Source organism: Sander lucioperca, chromosome 8, assembly GCF_008315115.2.
Source record: "Sander lucioperca isolate FBNREF2018 chromosome 8, SLUC_FBN_1.2, whole genome shotgun sequence".
NCBI lineage: Eukaryota > Metazoa > Chordata > Actinopteri > Perciformes > Percidae > Sander > Sander lucioperca.
The window spans coordinates 40987699-41009454 of record NC_050180.1 but is presented as its reverse complement, the minus strand read 5'-3'; the positions used below and the strand labels follow the sequence as shown (position 1 = coordinate 41009454).

At 41.7% G+C, this 21756-nt stretch overlaps 2 long non-coding RNA genes across 2 annotated transcripts; both read right to left on the bottom strand.

The window, feature by feature from the left end:
• Nucleotides 1–555: 555 nt before the first annotated feature.
• Nucleotides 556–20379, bottom strand: LOC116046611. Its single transcript, XR_004104181.1, has 3 exons — nucleotides 20369–20379; nucleotides 12381–12387; nucleotides 556–690 (listed from the first exon to the last, which is right to left on the bottom strand). It is a non-coding gene; the product is annotated as an uncharacterized LOC116046611 (long non-coding RNA).
• On the bottom strand, nucleotides 8317–8733 carry LOC116046610. Its single transcript, XR_004104180.2, has 2 exons — nucleotides 8561–8733; nucleotides 8317–8438 (listed from the first exon to the last, which is right to left on the bottom strand). It is a non-coding gene; the product is annotated as an uncharacterized LOC116046610 (long non-coding RNA).
• Nucleotides 20380–21756: the final 1377 nt, after the last annotated feature.

The window sequence follows — 21756 nt, the reverse complement described above, 5'->3', positions numbered from 1 at the left end:
TAATGTTATGAAAACAAATGTCCTTTTGGTTTAAATGTACATAATGGACTCTGCAGCCAGATCTAATCAAATAACTACACTAATCAACATTTGACATGCCTCACCCCAACTCAACCTTCTAATAATTGATTAAGTCATGAATGTCAATTTGCATACTGGAGAAAGACTCATTGTCCTCACAGGAAAGGTAACTGTTGTCTTGGCATTTTGGGGAGCCACTTCCTGCTGGGCCAGACTGATTAGAACAAAGGAAATGCATATCTCTGTAAACTTGAGTAGAATTGGCACTACCATGATAAATGACTCTTGTCTTGACCTGGAGTAACTTGACAATTCAGAGGTAACACCTTTTGTCTTGAGAGACATCTGACCAATAACGAAGGTTTTCATTTGAGGAACCACCCTCAGCTCCTTTAGGATAAATTTGGAAACTTCACAATGATTGAGGACTGTTTGACTGTGTCTCCCGAAGGGGAGGCATGTTTGGCAGTCCACTGCTGGCAGTGTTTTATTGATGTATTGTTTTGTATTGTTTGGACTGCAAAATTGCAGTCCACTGCTGGCAGTGTAACATTTGTTTTTGTCATGTCGTTTTCAACATGTTGTTTATTAAACCTTTTGCTTAACTTTCAATTGGACCCTAGCCTTTCTCCTTCCTCCTCAGAAATGAAACGAACACGTTGTGTGCTTCTATATTTTCTAACAGTCTCCAGTCCCTTTTTGTTTCTCTTTGTTTGTCACTTTTGGGAATATTCATTATTTAATAAAGCTTGTTGGATAATTGTTAACATTGTGTCTGGCATCCTTTTTATATGTTGCATCCTCCCATCCCTTTTGAGCCTTTGGTTGTTCCTTTTATATGGAGGCCGTAACAGCAGGTAAAGATTATTTTCTCCATAGGGAAAAGACACGCAGAGCCCTATTTCAACGATCTGAAACGCAAGTATCAAACATGAAACGCTTTGTGGGCGGATCTTGGGCGCTGTTGCTATTATACCGCCGGGATAAATTACTTTTGCGCCCGACGCAAATCTAAAATTGGTTGGTCTGAAGAAGCTAGGTGTGGTTTGGGCATAACGTGCAATAAACCAATCAGAGCGTCGTCTCACATTCCCTTTAAGAGCAGGCACGCTGGTTCCATGGCGGATTGCTATAATGACGGCGGATTTGCCTGGCGCACGCCAGCGGGAGCTGTCCGGGATGCGGCAAAGTAAATGCCTGTCTTGACCGGGTGGCGATGTTGCTGCGGCCACTCGCGCGCATCTCCTCAATTCTGGAGAGGATTGCTGCAGCCATGGAGCGTGGGCCTCCAAACGCACCACCTGCTCCTTTTGTGCCTCTTCCTCCTCCCCCCACTCCACCTCCGTCCAACCGCTCCACCAGGAGCGCATCGCGCATTGCCACTCCCGGACCAGATCCCGCCGGAGTGTCCAAAACTGCCGTAGTTCAACATCACGTCTCCTTAAGTCCTCTGATATTTCCTCATTTATGTCATCAACACATCCATGATTCAGGGAAATGTTGTGTAAAACACAAAAAGCCACAAAGAATGCTGCGACTTTTGCGGACTGTACTGTAAAGTGCCTCCTGACCTATCTAAACACCTGAAGTGCATTTTCAATAATATTTTTCCTTGTAATTATGTATAGTTTGCAAAAATGGGAACTGCTGCATCCGTGTAGATGAGAGAAGCAAAGTGTATGCGCGTTGTGCACACGCTACATTATGGCCAAGCATGCGCACCTAAAATAGCATCTGAATAACGTGCCACTGACTTTAGACTAGCACCACTGACTTTAGACTAGGTTTTTCCTAGTCAGTGGCAAAATTGTTTTCTGAAACTGCAAAATAGCACCAGGGAACGTTTGCGCCTGAACACGCCTCCTCTTTTCGCTGAACTGCCCCCAGGAGCGCAAATACATTCCCTAATTTACCGACATGCGTCTGTGGAGGGAAAAGGCCGCTGTGTGTCGGGTGCAAAATAGGAGTGATACATGCGTCGGTGTACAAAGTCAATTGCGCTGAGTGCAAGATAGGACCCGCAATGTTAAAAGTTTGTCTTCGGAGCTGTCGCGATAATTATCAGTAGTTCATTGCCGACGTCAAGCAGCATGCATGAGGCATTTTTTATCCTGCTTCTGTTTACATATTATATATAGTTCATCGTCATTTGCTGCCTGCATACTATTGTTTCGTGCCTTGTGCTCACTTCATTGGCGGGTAGCGCCATATTCATTGTATTTACAGGTAGTCTATCAATGCACAGAATTCTCAGCCGCAATATTTGTTTATTTCATACAATGACATCATATCATCATTGCCGGCTTATTGACAATTTGAATTGCTAACTACTTAATCCTCGTCACGTTATTCATGTGTTTCCTCTATGTTGATTTTGTAGTGGCGGCCCACCACGGCAAAATTTCTGCCACCACAGTATCAAAAATAGGGCTGTACAAAAAATGTAGTTGCGGTTGCCTTTTAAATTATCCTGCCAACATAATGCACCCCCCTTTGGCTGCCGCTCACTCAACACTCAACACTGCGCTCAACACTGCAGTGTTGTTCATTTTCTACTTAAAAGCCTCCTACGGTGCATTATATGGGTGCGTTCCGCAAATCACATATTTGGCTAATCCCGGCAGTAGTGACGCATGGAACAGATGGTGGGCTCGGGTTTCTAATCACTACGCCATTTATTCATTGTTGGTCATGGCTGACCTCGGCGGCTGGTCATGCATCATTAATCGTGTGTAGACTCACTCATAGGCGCGCCAGCCTCAGCATGGTACATCTGGGTCATGTGACCTCTTACCTATATCATGGTCGTCGCAACCTCTTACTCCATCACTTTCGATCTTACTTGCAGTATCTATGTCTGATTTTTATTTAAATTTTACCTAGATTCTGCCGATGCCCGCCAAAGGTGAGTATTTTGTTGTATTTACCCAGACACATTCAAATCACTTATTACGGATTACTTTCAGCCTATATTAGCACAATTGATCTTCTGTTGATTGTGGTTGGTATTCACTTGCTTCCATGCTTGTTAGGTGCGGATTGCTTTCTGTCTTAACGCGCTAGCGTAAGCTGGTACCTGAGTACTACTAAGGCGCTATATTTGATAAATACTTGACATGCGTACACTTGTTTTTCTGGCTTAATTTTAGTTTTTGGGGGAATCCCTATCCTAAGTATGGTGGCGGTAGATCCATCTTAACGGGCAAATTGGTGGTCATTGATTGTGCTAAAAAATGCTAATGCAAACTCTTTTCTTTTGCAGCAGGTCAAACAGGTTTTATCTCTGCATTACGTTTAACAGTATTCTGTAGTGACTGTGACAGACATAATTCACCTTTATTGTTTAATGTAATATGTTGTGTGTATTACGTTGGTCTTACGTTACGTTGGATGTCTCTGTCAAGATTACTACAATTTCATCTTTGCAGCAGGGATTCTTATATTTGCTGCATTCTACGGATCTCATGTTCAACATCCTCATCATGAGCACATTCTACATGATGTCATTGCAGCATGGTCAACTAGACCTCATTATTCAGCACGTTCAACTTGTCTTCTTCTTTGCAGCATGTTTAACCTGTCCTTTTCTTGCAGTATGGTTAAATCAGAATCAGAATCAGAATCAGAAAGGGCTTTATTGCCAAGTACGTTGCACATACGAGGAATTTGTCATGGTGTTGTTGGAGCATGTCACACATACAAATATAAGAAGGATAAAAAGATATAAACAATATAAGTATAAACATATACACACAGTAAGTATTAATAACGATAAAATAAATTTAAATAAATAGTAAAATAAGTTAAACAGTGGTGAAAAGGGACGCTACAGCAGAGTAGGTACAGTGGCATGAGGAGCCAGAGGTGGGGTGTGGAGAGAGTCAGGATGGATTCCGGGCCTTGTTGATAAGGCTAGTGGCGGAGGGGGAAAAACTGTTTATGTGGCGTGAGGTTTTGGTCCTGATGGACCTCATCCTCCTGCCAGAGGGGAGTGGCTCAAAGAGCTTGTGTCCGGGGTGGGAGGGGTCAGCCACAATCTTTCCAGCACGCTTCAGAGTCCTGGTGGTGTATAGGTCCTGGAGCGGCGGCAGATTGCAGCCAATCACCTTCTCAGCTGACCGAATGACACGCTGCAGCCTGCCCTTGTCCTTGGCAGTGGCAGCAGCGTACCAGATGGTGATGGAGGATGTGAGGATGGACTCAATGATGGCTGTGTAGAAGTGCACCATCATTGTCTTTGGCAGGTTGAATTTCTTCAGTTGCCGCAGGAAGTACATCCTCTGTTGTGCTTTCTTGACGAGGGAGCTGATGTTCAGCTCCCACTTGAGGTCCTGGGAGATGGTAGTTCCCAGGAAGCGGAAAGACTCCACAGTGTCAATTGTGGAACCACAGAGGGTGATGGGGGCAGGTGGGGTTGGGTTCTTTCTGAAGTCCACAACCATCTCCACTGTCTTTAGAGCGTTGAGCTCTAGATTGTTTTGCTTGCACCAGGTCACCAGGTGGTCAGCCTCCCACCTGTAGGCGGACTCGTCTCCATCAGAGATGAGTCCGATGAGGGAGGTGTCGTCCGCAAACTTCATAAGCTTGACGGACTGGTGACTGGAGGTGCAGCTGTTGGTGTACAGGGAGAAGAGCAGAGGAGAAAGAACGCAGCCCTGGGGGGATCCGGTGCTGATGGTCTGTGAGTCGGAGACGTGTTTCCCCAGCTTCACATGCTGCTTCCTGTCAGACAGGAAGTCAGTGATCCACCTGCAGGTGGAGTCAGGCACACCAAGCTGGGAGAGTTTCTCCTGAAGCATAGCCGGGATGATGGTGTTGAAGGCAGAGCTGAAGTCCACAAACAGGATCCTGGCGTAGGTTCCTGCGGAGTCCAGGTGCCGGAGGATGTAGTGGAGGGCCAGGTTGACTGCATCGTCTACAGACCTATTGGCTCTGTAGGCAAACTGCAGGGGGTCCAGGAGGGGGTCGGTGAGGTCTTTGAGGTGTGAAAGCACAAGGCGCTCAAAGGACTTCATAACCACAGAGGTCAGGGCGACGGGTCTGAAGTCATTAAGTCCTGTGGTCCTTGGCTTCTTGGGGACAGGGATTATGGTTGAGGTCTTGAAGCAGGCTGGCACGTGACATGTCTCCAGTGAGGTGTTAAAAATGTCTGTGAACACTGGAGACAGCTGGTCAGCGCAGTGCTTCAAGCTGGATGGGGAGACAGCGTCCGGTCCAGCAGCTTTCCTGGGATTCTGTCTCCTAAAGAGTCTATTGACGTCCCTCTCGTGAATGGAGAGAGTCGTCACTGAGGTGGGAGGGGGGGTGGAGGTGGATGGGACCTTTAAGGAGGGCATTGGTGGGGGGGCCCAGGACCCTGCTGAGGTGGGCGAGGTGGAGGTGATGCACAGTGGCTGTAGCTGTAGGGAGGTGTCGTGGGGGATGGTGTCAGGACTGTCCTTTTGTCTTTCAAATCGACAGTAGAACTCGTTCAGGTCGTTGGCTAGGTGTCGGTCATTGAAGGAGTGGGGGTTTTAGGCTTGAAGTTGGTGATCTGCCTAAGTCCTTTCCAGACAGTCGCAGAGTCATTAGCTGAGAACTGGCGTTGGAGCTTCTCAGAGTACCGATGTTTAGCCTCCTTCACTGCCTTGCTAAATTTGTACTTTGACTCTTTAAATCTGTCTTTGTCCCCACTCCTGAACGCCTCTTCCTTAGCCAGCCTTAACCTTCTGAGTTTGGCTGTGAACCAGGGTTTGTCATTGTTGTAACTCACCCTGGTGCTTGATGGAACGCAGCAGTCCTCACAGAAGCTGATGTATGACGTCACAGCCTCTGTGTACTCATCCAGACTGTTGGTAGCAGTCCTGAACACATCCCAGTCAGTACAATCCAAACACGACTGGAGATCCTGCACAGCTACACTGGTCCACTTCCTTGATGTCCTCGCTACAGGTTTGCAGAGCTTTAGTTTCTGCCTGTAGGCGGGGATCAGGTGGACATGATGTGGTCAGAGTGTCCCAGTGCAGCACGGGGGACGGCGTGATAAGCATCCCTGACTGTGGTGTAACAGTGATCCAGAATGTTCTCCTCTCTGGTCGGGCATTTAATATGTTGTCTATATTTAGGGAGTTCATGAGTGAGGTTCCCTTTATTAAAGTCACCAAGGACAATAACTAGGGAGTCCGGGTTGGTCCGCTCCACACACAGTATCTGGTCGGCAAGCATGCGCTGCGCGTCCTGCACGTTGGCCTGCGGTGAGATGTAAACACCGACCAGAATGAACGAATGGAACTCACGGGGTGAATAAAAAGGCTTACAGTTTATGGTGAAATACTCCAGGTCAGGAGAACAATACTGCTGGATCACTGTCACGTCGTTGCACCAACCGCTGTTGATGTGGAAACAGATTCCTCCACCTTTAGTTTTGCCGGAGAGAGCCGTGTCTCTGTCTGAAAAGCTGGAAGCCTGCCAGCTGTAGCGCAGAGTCCGGTATTATTCCACAGAGCCACGTCTCCGTGAAGCACAAAACAGCAGATGAAGAAAAGTCCCTGTTTCCCCTCAACAGCAGTTGTAATTCCTCCACTTTGTTGGGCAGAGAGCGCACGTTAGAGAGGAATATTCCAGGTAACGGTGTGCGTGATCCTCGCTGGCGGAGACGCACCAGCGCACCAGCCCGTTTCCCTCTCCTCCGGCGTTTCGCTGCGTGAGCAAAGGTGAGCGCACCTTTGACCAGAATGTCCAAAATTTCCAGTGAAGGGAGAAGAAAAGTGGGAAATAAGTCTGATGGTGTTGTTGCCCTGAAGTTCACGAGCTCTTCACTGGTGAATGAGATACGGGTACCATCGCAAGAAACAAAGTTAAAACACAAAACAAAACAAAACAGAGCGCTCCAACACACCGTGTTGCCATTCTGCGGCGCCATCTTGCCATCCATCCAAATGACCTCTTATTGGTAACTCTTCATCTATTGCAGCATTATTAAAGTGATGTTATGACTGACATTTGAAATGCGGCTAACTCATGACATCTGGCCTTCATCCAAGTTGTACTGCTTTCAACATTAACATTCTAAACCACTAACATTCTAAACGCGGAGGCACTGCTTCTTTTCGTTTGTGCGCAGACGCACTCTAAGGTCGTCTACTCATTGCTTAGGCTTATACTAGCTTCCTCACCCTTTATTACTTACTCCTGGGAGTTTTCCTTGTCTAAATTTTGGTTAGCTATCATTAACACTAGTTCTCATCAAAGCTAACATTTCCCCTTAGCATTATCGGGTCATACATTCAGATTGAGGCTGCTACTATTGCGGCAAATCAAGGTATCTCATGTAGGTCTCTACAACAACTTGGTAGATGGTCATCCTCTGCCTACTCCTCTTACATTTGTCCCGATGTCAATGACCTCCTCGCAAACCAGAGATCTCTAAAGCCATTATTTTCTGGTAAGCATGCATATACAGTGGGGAGAAAAAGTATTCGATACACTGCTGATTTTGCAGGTTTTCCCACTTAGAAGTCTGTAATTTTTATCATAGGTACTCTTCAACTGTGAGTGACGGAATCTAACAAAATCTAGAAAATCACATTGTATGATTTTTAAGTAATTAATTTGCATTTTATTGCACGACATAAGTATTTGATACATCAGAAAAGCTGAACTTAATATTTGGTACAGAAACCTTTGTTTGCAATTACAGAGATAATGCGTTTCCTGTAGTTCTTGACCAGGTTTGCACACACTGCAGCAAGGATTTTGGCCCACTCCTCCATACAGACCTTCTCCAGATCCTTCAGGTTTCGGGGCTGTCGCTGGGCTATACGGACTTTCAGCTCCCTCCAAAGATTTTCTTTTGGGTTCAGGTCTGGAGACTGGCTAGGCCACTCCAGGACCTTGAGATGCTTCTTACGGAGCCACTCCTTAGTTGCCCTGGCTGTGTGTTTCGGGTCGTTGTCATGCTGGACCCCAGCAGCCACGACCCATCTTCAATGCTCTTACTAAGGGAAGGAGGTTGTTGGCCAAGATCTCGCGATACATGGCCCCATCCATCCTCCCCTCAATACGGTGCAGTCGTCCTGTCCCCTTTGCAGAAAAGCATCCCCAAAGAATGATGTTTCCACCTCCATGCTTCACGGTTGGGATGGTGTTCTTGGGGTTGTACTCATCCTTCTTCTTCCTCCAAACACGGCAAGTGGAGTTTAGACCAAAAAGCTCTATTTTTGTCTCATCAGACCACATGACTTTCTCCCATTCCTCCTCTGGATCATCCAGATGGTCATTGGCAAACTTCAGACTTCAGACGGGGGCGTCCGTGCGCTGCAGGATTTTAATCCATGACGGCATAGTTTGTTACTAATGGTTTTCTTTGAGACTGTGGTCCCAGCTCTCTTCAGGTCATTGACCAGGTCCTGCCGTGTAGTTCTGGGCTGATCCCTCACCTTCCTCATGATCATTGATGCCCCACGAGGTGAGATCTTGCATGGAGCCCAAGACCGAGGGAGATTGACCGTCATCCTTAACTTCTTCCATTCTTTCTAATAATTGCGCCAACAGTTGTTACCTTCTCACCAAGCTGCTTGCCTATTGTCCTGTAGCCCATCCCAGCCTTGTGCAGGTCTACAGTTGTATCCCTGATGTCCTTACACTGCTCTCTGGTCTTGGCCATTGTGGAGAGGTTGGAGTCTGTTTGAATGAGTGTGTGGACAGGTGTCTTTTATACAGGTAACGAGTTCAAACAGGTGCCGTTAATACAGGTAATGAGTGGAGAACAGGAGGGCTTCTTAAAGAAAAACTAACAGGTCTGTGAGAGCCGGAATTCTTACTGGTTGGTAGGTGATCAAATACTTATGTCGTGCAATAAAATGCAAATTAATTATTTAAAAATCATACAATGTGACTTTCTGGATTTTTGTTTTAGATTCTGTCTCTCACAGTTGAAGTGTACCTATGATAAAAATTACAGACTTCTACATACTTTGTAAGTAGGAAAACCTGCAAAATCGGCAGTGTATCAAATACTTGTTCTCCCCACTGTAACTGGTGGTGGTGCATTTGTCAATATCACTGATATTATACTCTCACATTCTAATGAGTCAATTTTGCTCAATGACATGTTATCATCTTACATACATATATTTTATTTTGCCTTTCATTTGCTGGCCAGAATAGCCAAACCCGGACGCTGTGCCGAAAGTAAGAATAGCCAACCCGGACGCTGTGCCGAGGGTAATAAAAATGGTTAGGAATTTATTTTTGGCCAGCACTGCCAATACAATAATAATAAATCTCAATTGCCGAGATTTTATTTTGCCTTTTGTTTTGGGGGCCGTTTACACTACACGGCATTAATCACTATACAGATCCATTAAGATCCATCCATTAAGAGCTCATTAAGGTAAGTATGTTCTTTTCACCAGTTCTCGTCACTTTTTGGGGGAATATCTTTTGTCTTTCTACCCCTTTAAAAATCATTTCATAACAATGGAGTCTAATCTCCAAAGATTCGATACATTTCATATTTTGCATATGTACAAATACATTTTGCAAATCTGCAACGAAGTCTCTCTTGATGAAATCAAACACAGCGTAAATTCCTTCAGGAAGACTTCTAAATTTATCACTTTTCTCTCTCTTCTTAAACTTAAACAGCTGTTAGAGGCGTTCACTTTTCTTTTAAACAATCAGAAGCGGCCAAAAATTTCACGAGCCAATCTAGCATGACATCCCTGTTTTAAACCTGTCTTCTCTCTGCTGCTCAGTTGTCATTTCAGGCAGAGAGCACAACCCTCCTCCCCTTCCACCTCCAGTCTTCATCACACATGGCTCCCTGGGTCCTCCTCCGGCAGACCGCTCCCGTCGGCTCCTCGTCCAGTCTTCGGTCTCACTCACATCACCACCAGTGTCTAAACTCCATTGGGGAAATAACTTTTGTCTTTCTACCCCTTTAAAAATCATTTCATAACGATGGAGTCTAATCTCCAAAGACTCTGTACATTTCATATTTTGCATATGTACAAATAAATTTTGCATATCTGCAACAAAGTCTCTCCTGATTGAAATACTGTGCTCGCGGGCGCTCGTTTAAACAATTGACGTCCCTTACTTTCTAAAACCAGCCTCTGGAGACTTGACCAGCTGAGTTGCAGCGACACCATCAGCTGGCTTGAGTTGAGCTGAGACGGGCCGGTTCAGACCACTGCAACATTCCAATATGGTTTTGTCTTGTCACAAATCTTTGGTCTGAACTGGGTTTTAAAGCAAAGACCTCTGGCAAGGCCAATGGTGCATTCACATGCACCTCTGATGGTACCCTTTCCCATGGGCATACATCTGTATACAATACAATAAACATAACATTTCTGAAGAGCAATTTTTTAAGGTGACATAAATAATACAGCCACAATTATACTCGTAGAGGACATGTGTACACAGAGGAAAGCCTTAATACTATCATTAATGTAGCATGGAGACTGGACCATTGTCCTTCTTTTCAGTGTTTCTCTTGATTTAATGAAAAAGCTGACTAAATTGACCAAAATATTCTTCTTTAAAACCATGTATTTATTTTTAAGTTGTTTACAATCAAGCCACGAAAATACCTTAAAACATAATGACTTATTTTGAAAAAGTGTCCCCATATGAAAGAAATACAATACTTTTGTACGCTTGTTAAATTAGCTGATCATAATGTTAATTAATGAGCCACTAGTAAAGCTCATCTGCTAACCCTGACAGCACACACCTCCAAAAATATGAACGAAGCTCAACACACTTACCTGAGACTCTCCACCTGACTGTCCCTGGTCTCCCTGAGACTCTCCACCTGACTGTCCCTGGTCTCCCTGAGACTCTCCACCTGACTGTCCCTGGTCTCCCTGAGACTCTACACCTGACTGTCCCTGGTCTCCCTAAGACTCTCCACCTGACTGTCCCTGGTCTCCCTGAGACTCTACACCTGACTGTCCCTGGTCTCCCTGTTCCTCAGTTCTTTCTGTCTCCTTTGCCTGTGACATAGTGACCTTAGTATTTCCATAAGCACCCATTCTTGTAGATTGATGTTACCAATTGTCTTGATATGAGGACTTATTGTACTTACTTGGCGTTTTGGTGTAGGCCTACTGAAAAAGGATCTTATGTCTGTTTTTCTTTTCTCTGTCAATTTATCTGGGCAACAACAACAAATCTTTAACGTCAGATGTCTAAATATGAGTTAGATTCATAGGTTCACCACGCAGTCATATTATAATTCTAAAATGATCTTGTGTCCTCCACATAAATATTGGGTTTCTTCTGGGACAGAGGATATATATTTAACTGATCAGGACTTAACTTCATATTGAGCAAAACACAACTGTAGATCTCCAATATTAACCCTAATATCAGTTCACACACATAACGTTGGGCTTATCGCCATGGTAATGTTAGTTGTAGTGGGTGCATTTCTATCCAACAAGCTATTAAACAAGGTAGGTAACGTTACATTATATTACACTAACAACAAACTTTTTTGTCATGACTAATTCATTAATTACTCAGCAACATTTCTCTTTGAGAAAAGAAAATCTTTTCCTCCAGTACAAAATGGTATGGATTTAGTGGAATAAAAAAAACCTAAAAATGTTCTTAATCTCGTTTTGGACCGATAGCCAGAAACTTGAGATTTTTGGACATGACCACATTAGATGTCCATAAGTGCCACAGCTACTTTTACACTTCACACATAATGATGAGCACATAGGGTCATATTTATATCCAATAGCAGGGGTAACATGCAGTCTGTGGATAATCTTATATTGAGTCTCATAGGATTTATTAGAACATCTAATTTTCTTTGCATTCAACAAGATCCTTTTCCACATCCCCTCATCCATTTGGGATCCAAAATCTTCACCCCAGGAAATTTGACTATTAATCGTAGGGATGTTGACAAACATTTGAGAGGAAATATAACTTAAAACTTTCTTCTTTAAGGAAGAAGCCTTTAATAGTATCTTTTCAAGCGGATTTGTTTTCAAGCCACTCATATATCTTGGTATAGAATGGATAGCATGTTAAAGTTAGTCAATCACCTCCTTCCTGTTATCTAATGTTATAGCTACTCTGGATGGCGTTGCGCTGGTCCCCAACACCACTGTAAGAAATCTGTTATCTTTTCTAATCCAAAGTCAGTTCTGCAGTCCGTGATCTACCCAACTAAGGCTGTTGGAAACCTCACAGTGCTAGTGTTCTTGTTTGTCCTGAGGCATAGTCTACACGTAGTGCTAATAACAAAAGACATGGCAGCAACAATAACATGGTTTATTTTTTATGTCTTTATTTTTCCACAATTAAACAAGAAAACACATATACTACTAAGTCTTTACATACAATATAATGCCAACTTAGATACTAAACAAAAGTTAAACAGAAAACCCACAAAGGTATGCAATCTTCCATTTAAAGCTGTTGATTTAAATGTCTTGGAACTTTATCAGGAGACAGATAAAAAATGATATAGATAGAATTTTCAATACTGGTAACAAAGTTCTATTTTACTGCGGAAACAAACTTAAAAATTCAGTATGTTTTTATCTGAAAATGTAATCACAAAATGCAAAGTTAAAAATATTTGACATCAAATTTTTAAAGCTAACAAAGCTTTTTAATTATGTTTAAAATGTATATTAAGTCTATTAAAAACAAATAATGTTTGCATTATTATTACTGTGTAAATAGTGTACACAGTTAAATCTATGAAAATATTAGTTTAATTTGTCTTGACGGAAAAATCTCTTCAGGTGTTTATAAATTTCTTTCATTTTCAATCCATATATGATCGGATTAAAGAGAGGATGATACAAAATCATTTGTAAAGACATTATTAAACGTACAGTTTTGGAAACATTTATTTCCAGTCGACCTACAAGTACATCATATGTAGTCAAACAGGAAAAGTTGATTAGAACCAACAGGTGGGGTAAACAGGTCTGTGCAGCTTTTCTCCTGACTTCTCTACTACTTCGATAGATTATTATAAGTATCCTGGTGTATGTAAAAAGTATGAAAAGTACAGGGAGAGGTACAGATCCTACAAAAAGAATCAAGCCATATATATCCGCCACTGCTGAACTCACACAGTGAAGTTTCTTAATTGTGCTGTTGCAAATTATTCCTTTTAGAACAAAGTAACAGAGTTTTTCATTAGCAATCAGCAACGGTCCACCTGCCATCTGACAAGCATTCAGAATCCAAGCTAAAATCAGGTACATTTTAACAGTTGTTTTTCTCATTAGAGTTAGATATTGCAGAGGTTTACATATAGACACATATCTGTCATAAGCCATGACTGACAACAGGAAGAATTCTGAAGAGGCTAGAGTGTAATATATAAACCACTGAAAGAGACAGGCTGAATAAGATATGATCTGTTTTTCAGATAAAAAGTCAATCAAAAGCTTTGGATAGATAGCAGTGCTGAAAAGAACAGAGTTGATTAACAAAGCTGCAATGAAAATGTACATAGGTTCATGGAGGGCTTTGTTAATCACTATGATGTACACAATAGTGGAATTACTGCAAATTATTAGAATATATGCTGTAAACATGATCACAAAATAAAGATATCTGTATTTGTGCAGTTCCACATGCCCATCAAAAGTTATATATGTTACATTTAATTCATTATCCATTAAGATAGTCTAAAACAAAATGTTAATGAATAAAACAGGTAAATTACTAGAAGTCTCATATAACCTGAGATTGTCTTATTTAGTGATCAGTACCTGACCTTGATACGCACTGGTTTGGCCCGGCAAACACAGAATTGGATCTGTGACCTGTTTGAGTTTTTTATCAGACTGCATCAACCTCCATGGATCTCATTAATCTCTCCAAAGGGAAAGCTACTAACATGTAAACAACTTGATCAAACTCTGGAGGCCTGAACTCATGTTGTTAAACTTTGTTTGCTCAGATTACATGACTCTGTCATATTAAGAATTGCACTCTTAAGCCATGTTCGGATAAAAGATTTCTTCGACATGATACGTTGAAACTTGCAACTACTTGCAACCCACAGGTCTGCAATGTTCTAAAACCTGCCAGTTTACACCAATACGACATGACGAGACAGTGTATTATCTTTATAGCAACGACTATACTTTTGTTCTAACTTATATAACTGGATATTATTTGTTGCATCTAAATATTAATGTGGATAACGTTAGTAATAGTGAGATGCTTACTACAGCTGCATTTCCAGTGATACAATGGAGAAAATGTTTTATTCTAACTCACTGCTGTGCTCTAACGCCGCTGGCTCTCTTAAGTCACTCTCTAGCTAGCATCACCATATACTGTGCTCGCGGGCGCTCGTTGTTGAAACAATTGACGTCCCTTACTTCCTAAAACCAGCCTCTGGAGACGTGACCAGCTGAGTTGCAGCGACACCAACAGCTGGCTTGAGTTGAGTCTAATATGGTTTTGTCTTGTCACAAATCTTTGGTCTGAACTGAGCTTTAGAGCAAAGACCTCTGGAAAGGCCAATGGTGCATTCACATGCTCCTCTGATGGTACCCTTTCCTGAGTTGGGAAGTCATTTTTCTGACTTTGGTGTGTTCATGATCTAAGTTTATTCTTGTTGACAAGGAATCCTTCATGCATGTTAAAGTTAGTCATGGTGTTGTGGTGTCTTAAATAGTAATGCTGTGATGCTGTATGAAGAGGAATCCGCCGACACTGATCTTGATTATAAAAAGGTTTATTACAAACAAAGATTCAGCATCAATTTAACAAACTCCTGCAGAAAGCTTGGAGAACGACCAACTCAAATTCTTCCAAAAGTCGTTCTGCCTTTCCTTTGTGTGAGCAACGTATATATCTTATGCATTGTATGACCTAACGTGGGAGGGTGTAAGTGTGAGTATATGATTTGGCCAATCGAAGCCTGTTATCTGGCACAACTCCAAAAAAGGTCTCTTCTGTCTTGGGGGAACCTCTGCTCATGTTAACAGTTTCCAGATGTTCTCAGTAAGTGTAGAGTTCATAGGACTCCCTTATAACAAACCTTTAAGCAAAGTTTATAGAAAGTTATAGAATGGTCATATACTACATATTTCCCCCCTTCGAGACTTCATAAAGTCTCGAAAAACAAAAAGAGTAGGAATAACATTTCTCATTATAACATGTTCCTTATACTATAACTTTCGGAGTGTAAACAAAGTTATAGAGTGTAACAAAATGAAATCGTTGGAGTGTGAGAGCGAAAAACCCATCTGGCAGCTGTCTTTTCAAATAACCATCAATCAATCAAGATAGGAAAATTCTCCCACGGTCCCTCTGCCTAGGCGACCACCTTGGTACTCCAGATCAATTAGAAAATAAATCTTTATCAATTTATGTAGAATTAGGGTTTAAGCAAATACATGTGAAAACCTCAGAAAATGAAATAAAATCAAAACAATGTCCAAATTCAGGCAGGTCGACCCTTCGGATCTGAAAAAAGGACTTCTATTTCCTGCCTAGACCCCATTTCCCTAAGCGTCAACAAAAAAAGAAAAACATCTGAGATCTCCATATATTCACTTCATGACAGAAAACATCATTCTTCAAACAATTGATGCAAGAATATTATATAAAGTATGTATTACTCTGCAAACATGTATATATATATCAGACAAACACAGGAATGTAGTCCACTACATTGCAGCTTCTCAGCAATGTCGATGTGGTGAAATCTAAACAGATCCACACCATCCTGGTTCAGAAGTCTCCTAGTTCCTTCATATTGTCCATATTTGTATCTGTATCCCCTCTGCACATTACCCCATATGCTCTGGAAGAAAAGAAAACACTGACCAGTATCGTTTGCAAAACAACACATGAAAATTAAAAACATCAAATAAGAATAAAAAATAATAATATCAAAAATAATATATAATAATATGAATCACATTCCATTTCCATTTCCCCCCTTCGACCAATAAGAAGACACTAAATATTACTACAAAATCCAAAGAAATGTGAAAAAAAGCATACAGTAAAAAGAAACTGAAAAATTAAACCAAACCCTCATTTTAAATGACATGTCTAATTCCCTCTTCGCCGACCATTGATAGTCAGCAACAAAAGTTATCATTTCTAAAAAATAACTTTTATCCGGATGCATCAATCACACCTTCAACAAATTAAATCAAACAAATCATAAACATCCCTTTTTAACACGTCTTGGTGTAGCCAATTGGGGATTAGAGAAGACCAAATTTATTTTAAGAGCCAATCATTTTTATAGCATGTAATTACTTGCTTTCTACAAAGTACCACACAAAAGTCTCTCTTCACTGTTTGGTTACCAGACCAGATAGTGGGTGTAATAAATCTCCTCATGTCCAACTCTGTCAACCTCATCTATGTGACATTCCTGTTTAAATTAGACACAAGACAAACCAAGTCTGCTTGCTAATGTAATATGCAGAATAATCGTTCCTCTTTAAATTAACTTGTTTTTGTAATTGATAAACCAAAATTGTAATCAATATCAAAGTTCAATGAACTACAGAGCTTCACTCTGGAGTTTTTGTAAGTTATTATTATTTGTTTTTTACCCTTTAACTCTACAAGCTTAAGTAACACCACTGCAACTTATGCAGAATAGTGAAATTCAAATCAGATTTCTAAACCTCTGTATAAATAACAAAAGATGCTGATCAATCATTGGGCTATAATAACTGATTTCCATTCGCAAATCTTAGAGAGAAATCATGAACAGATGACTGGTACACTATAAACAACAAATAAACCAATGCAAACAAACTTTTAATTTGAGTAGACTATATCTATGATTGGGAGTTGTCTTATCTTTTCTCACATTATCACTGCTAATGTTTTTATGCATTCTCTATGCATCCCTATTATACTTTTAGTTACACAATTGTTCTAGCTTACTTTTAACCAAATTCTGAGAACAGCACTCTTAATCTGCTGTTTAGATATAGCTACCCTAGATGGTATTGCTCTGGCTCTGGTATTGCTCTGGCCTCCAGCACTACTGTCAGAAATCTAGGAATCATTTTTGACCAGGATCTATCCTTTAACGCCCACTTAAAACAAACCTCAAGAACAGCCTTTTTCCATCTTCGTAACATTGCCAAAATCAGGAACATCCTCTCGCAAAACGATGCTGAAAAACTAGTCCATGCATTCGTTACTTCCCGGCTGGACTACTGTAATTCTTTACTATCAGGCTGCTCAAATAAGTCCCTCAAGACCCTCCAGCTGATCCAGAATGCTGCAGCACGTGTTCTGACAAGAACTAACAAAAGAGATCACATTTCTCCTGTATTAGCTTCTCTGCATTGGCTTCCTGTAAAATCCAGGATTGAATTTAAAATCCTTCTCCTGACCTACAAAGCACTACATGGTCAAGCACCATCATACATAGAAGAGCTCTTAGTACCTTATTGTCCCACTAGAGCACTACGCTCCCAGAACTCAGAGCTACTTGTGGTTCCTAGAGTCTCTAAAAGTAGAATGGGAGCCAGAGCCTTCAGCTATCAGGCTCCTCTCCTGTGGAACCAGCTCCCAATTTGGGTTCGGGGGGCTGACACCGTCGCCACATTTAAGAATAAACTGAAAACCATCATCTTTGATAAAGCTTATAGTTAGGGAGTGAGGAGTTGCAGCATAGTAGAGTAGAGTAGAGGGAGGCAGGAAGTACAAGCCCGTTCCGGCAGGGGAGAGTACGAGCCCGGTCCAGGGCCCCTCTCTTTAGCCTGCCTCTCTTAGTTATGCTATTATAACTCTAGACTGCTGTGGGAAGCTCCTACCAAGGACATTATGAGCTACTCCCTCTTCTCTCTTTTCACTTGTCTCCTTTTGTGTGCATCTTAGTCCCAGAAATGCCTGTTACTAACCTATCTCTGGGGAGTTTTCTCCCCGGAGTCCCTTTGCTTCTTCTTCACCCAGAACATCGCCTTGGAATTGGGTGGCACCTACACCGGGGTCCTGGGTGCAGCTGACGCTATGGACTTACTACACCCTGCTACGCTCTGCGTTTCCCCGCAGTGTCCGACTGCGTCCTGCCGCGTCCAACCACTTCCACCCAGGCTGCTGTGCCACACTACACCCCGTAACGCCCTGCTGTGCCCTACTATGACATGAACTACTACGACTACCATTGTGATCACTGTTTCATTATCTTTACTATGACTATTATTGCCACCATTCACCACTCCCCCAACTGGTGCCGTCAGACACCGCCTACCAAGAGCCTGGGTCTGTCCGAGGTTTCTTCCTAACAAAAAAGGGAGTTTTTCCTTGCCACTGTCGCTATAGCTACTGCTAATGCTTGCTCTTGAGGCAACCACTGTAATAGTTGGGGCTTCGTAAACTACAGAGTTTGGTCTAGACCTACTCTATCTGTAAAGTGTCTCGAGATAACTCTTGTTATGATTTGATACTATAAATAAAATTGAATTGAATTGTTTGTAACAACTTTACATCAATCCAATTCAAATTCATACATGAGATTACTTCCCAATAAATTATCTGGGCAACACTGAAATAATAGAAACATCTTCAAAAGTTGTAAACTAAATGTCATTAGAGCACAAAAATAAAACAGTGAAATGTTCTTTTAACATTTCCTGACACACCAACCAAAGTAACATATTTGTCACTAGTCTTGTTAAAAGCTGTCACAGGAAAGTCATTACAAATTTAACAGAATGTATATCACCAGTACTGACGAAATGTAAGGTTTTCATACCAAGTTGCTTAATTTAGATGTCTTAACCCTTCACATAGGTGTGTTCACATAGGAGTAACTCTATTTTAAAAGCAAAAATAATTACTTCTTTAGAGTAATTGTATTTTCAAATTGTGTGTTTGTCGGTGCATTACCTCCTTTTTATGTGTTGGTGCGTCAATGCGTCGATGCGTCGATGCGTCAGAGCAAATCCAATCTCTCTCACTCCTCCCTCTTTCTCTGGTCAGTCTGCTGATGTCAACGCTCATCTGTGCAGACCTGTACCAACTTGTGACTGTCCTGATCCTCAATTGTTGGATATCTTTCCGGTCCTGATGACACCAGCTGACACCCCTTTCAGATCTTCTGGGCATCTCTAGAATCTTGGTTCCAGACTCCTGTAAGGGTTCACCAGTCCTCCATATGGCCTCGACTGGCCTCTGTATCGTCCTCTGAAACTTCCTCTGGAGTTTCTTCCTGGTCTATTACAATCACGGGCAAAGTGTCCATCCTGTCCACAATTAAAACACGCTTGTGGTGATTGCATAGAGTATGAATCAAATCTTCTTCCTCTTCCTCTGCCTAAGCTTCCTCGTCCTCTTCCTCTCCAGTTCTGTATCTGTCCAAAAACTGGCTGTGGATATAAAACAACTGGAACCACTAGTGGTGATTGGGGCAATTGCGGTTGGACGTGGCTCGGCTGAAGTTGTGGCGGTGAATGTTGTTTTGGTGGGCATTGATTCTGCACAACCAAAACCTGCTTCTTCTTCCTCTTATTCTCCACCAGTTGTATTTGATTGAGTGTTCTGGGAGTTTCTTGGTCTTGTTCTTTCTGCTCATTTCTATATAGCTTCACTTGATGGGCTATATGATCTGTATAAGCACCTTTTGCCATGCTTCCAAGTCCAATCACCTCTGCTAGTTTACTCCTTACTGGTAGGGGCAGCCCCTCCTGCAGTTTGGTTCGCAAAATTGACTGTTCCAGTTGGCTCACATCTGGATCATTTCCTGTAATATTTCTCCACACTTGATAAGCTCTTGACACATAAGCTTTCGGATTTTCTTCTTGTCCCAATGGTTCAATCAAAATGTTGTCTGGATGCACATTTGTTGGATACTCATCTCTCAGCGCTCTCCACAGACGACCTCTACTTGCAGCAAACAACTCAGGATCATATACAGAAGTCCCCAAATATCGATTGAGTCCTGCTCTCTGGAAGATCTCTCCCATAGCTGGAATCCCAACAAGGTTAGCCAAAAGTCTCTTGATATCTCCTATGGCAAACTGTCTTCCCGTCGTAATTTCTTCCAACTTTGCAATCCAAGGATGTGCTCCCTCTTGAAGAGTAGGCAATTTATCAAGAATATCTGACATATCAGTATTCTGCAAGGGCTTATACTCCAAATCTTGAATGATCACTGGAAGCCTCTTTTTCCTTGTGCCCCTTTGTCTTGGGTGCAATGTATACTTCTTCTCCACTTTCTGGGATCCTTTTTTCAGCAATTTGTCCCTCTGTATCTTCAGCTTCTCCAAGTTTGACATGCATCGCTCCATGTCGCTTTTAATCTCTCCTATGCTAGACGCTGCAGGATGAAATCCTGTAGCTCCTCTGCTCTCCAAATCTTCATTGCTGTCTCCATCTTCACTTTCATAACACTCTTCTGAATCACTCTGATCATCATCATCATCATCCTTTGTCTTGCTAAACCTCAGTCTGCCCTTAGTTTCCAGATGTTTCATTTTCTTCTTACTTTTGGAGCTTGGATTCATCTTTATGGTTGTTTCAGCTCGTCAATTATTAGTTCATCTGTGAATGTTTCACCAAAGTACTTTGTAGGCATGTGTGACGTTACTTCTTTAATGTCAGTCTCTGGTCATGCCCTGACAGCCATCTGGGTGTCCAATTCAGTCACTTAACCATGGACAGTTGTAAATCTGTCGCCCCTCCTTCTCTGCTGCTCCAGCTCCAGATGTAGTTTCTGATGGAAGTATGTGGGGGATGGGACCAAAGTTGACTACTAAATCAGCTTGTAGAGGAGTAAGACAGGTCTGCTCTGACATCCATCGAGGCACGCTGAATAAACACAAAACACAACACCTCCGAGAAGCATTACTTGTACTTTTAATCATACTCATTTTAGTGTTCTTGCTTCTAACTTATGACCTCATTGATTCAAAATGTTGCTACAAAAATATTACCTAAGTAAGGAAAGTATCATAAAATATGTACTTAAAGTATCAAAAGTAACAATGTAGAAAAATCCTCACATTTTTGAAACTAGAAATGATCCCAACAGTCCTGTCAACTAACTAAGTATTTAAACAGCTAAACATTTCAACTGGACTTATAGACCTTTATATTTGTTGAACAGTCTAACAACAATAAAAACATCATATTTATAAACATATGTTTGTTCTACACAAATCCTAATTAATTTTTTATGATATGTCAGATTACAGTAATATCCAAAAGCAATTTGTCTTGGAAATTGCCACTAGTCATTCCTGAAAATTACATAATTTATCTCTTTTCCCTAAGTTGTTGGTGCTTGTGGTATAGCAGTTTTTACTATTTTCATCAAAACATTTACCCTCCTGTAGATTGTAACCCCAATGCTACAGTTGTCTCTGTAACAACAATATTAGTATGAACTCCAGTATCCTAATTCAAAAGGACATTTATCTCTTTCTTTGTCTTTCTGTCACTTTCACAACACTCTCTTTCTGTCTTTCACCACCTTAGTACCTTATTGTACTCTTAACTTTCTCTTAAAGTCATGCCTTTTTTCCATTATCCCATAAAACTTTCTTTTCCCTTTCTACAGCATACACTTCTTCTCTCAGCTTTCCTGACCATCTTTTGTAACAATTGTTACCCATTATTAACTCTGTCTGTTTCATTAGGATTGAATTACTTGCTGTTTCTTCACAGGAATCAGATTCATTCATTCTGTTTTCCACCTTCACAAATGTCACTCATTTCCTTGGTGCAATGACATAACCACATGTGACAGTGGAGAACTTTAGCAAAATC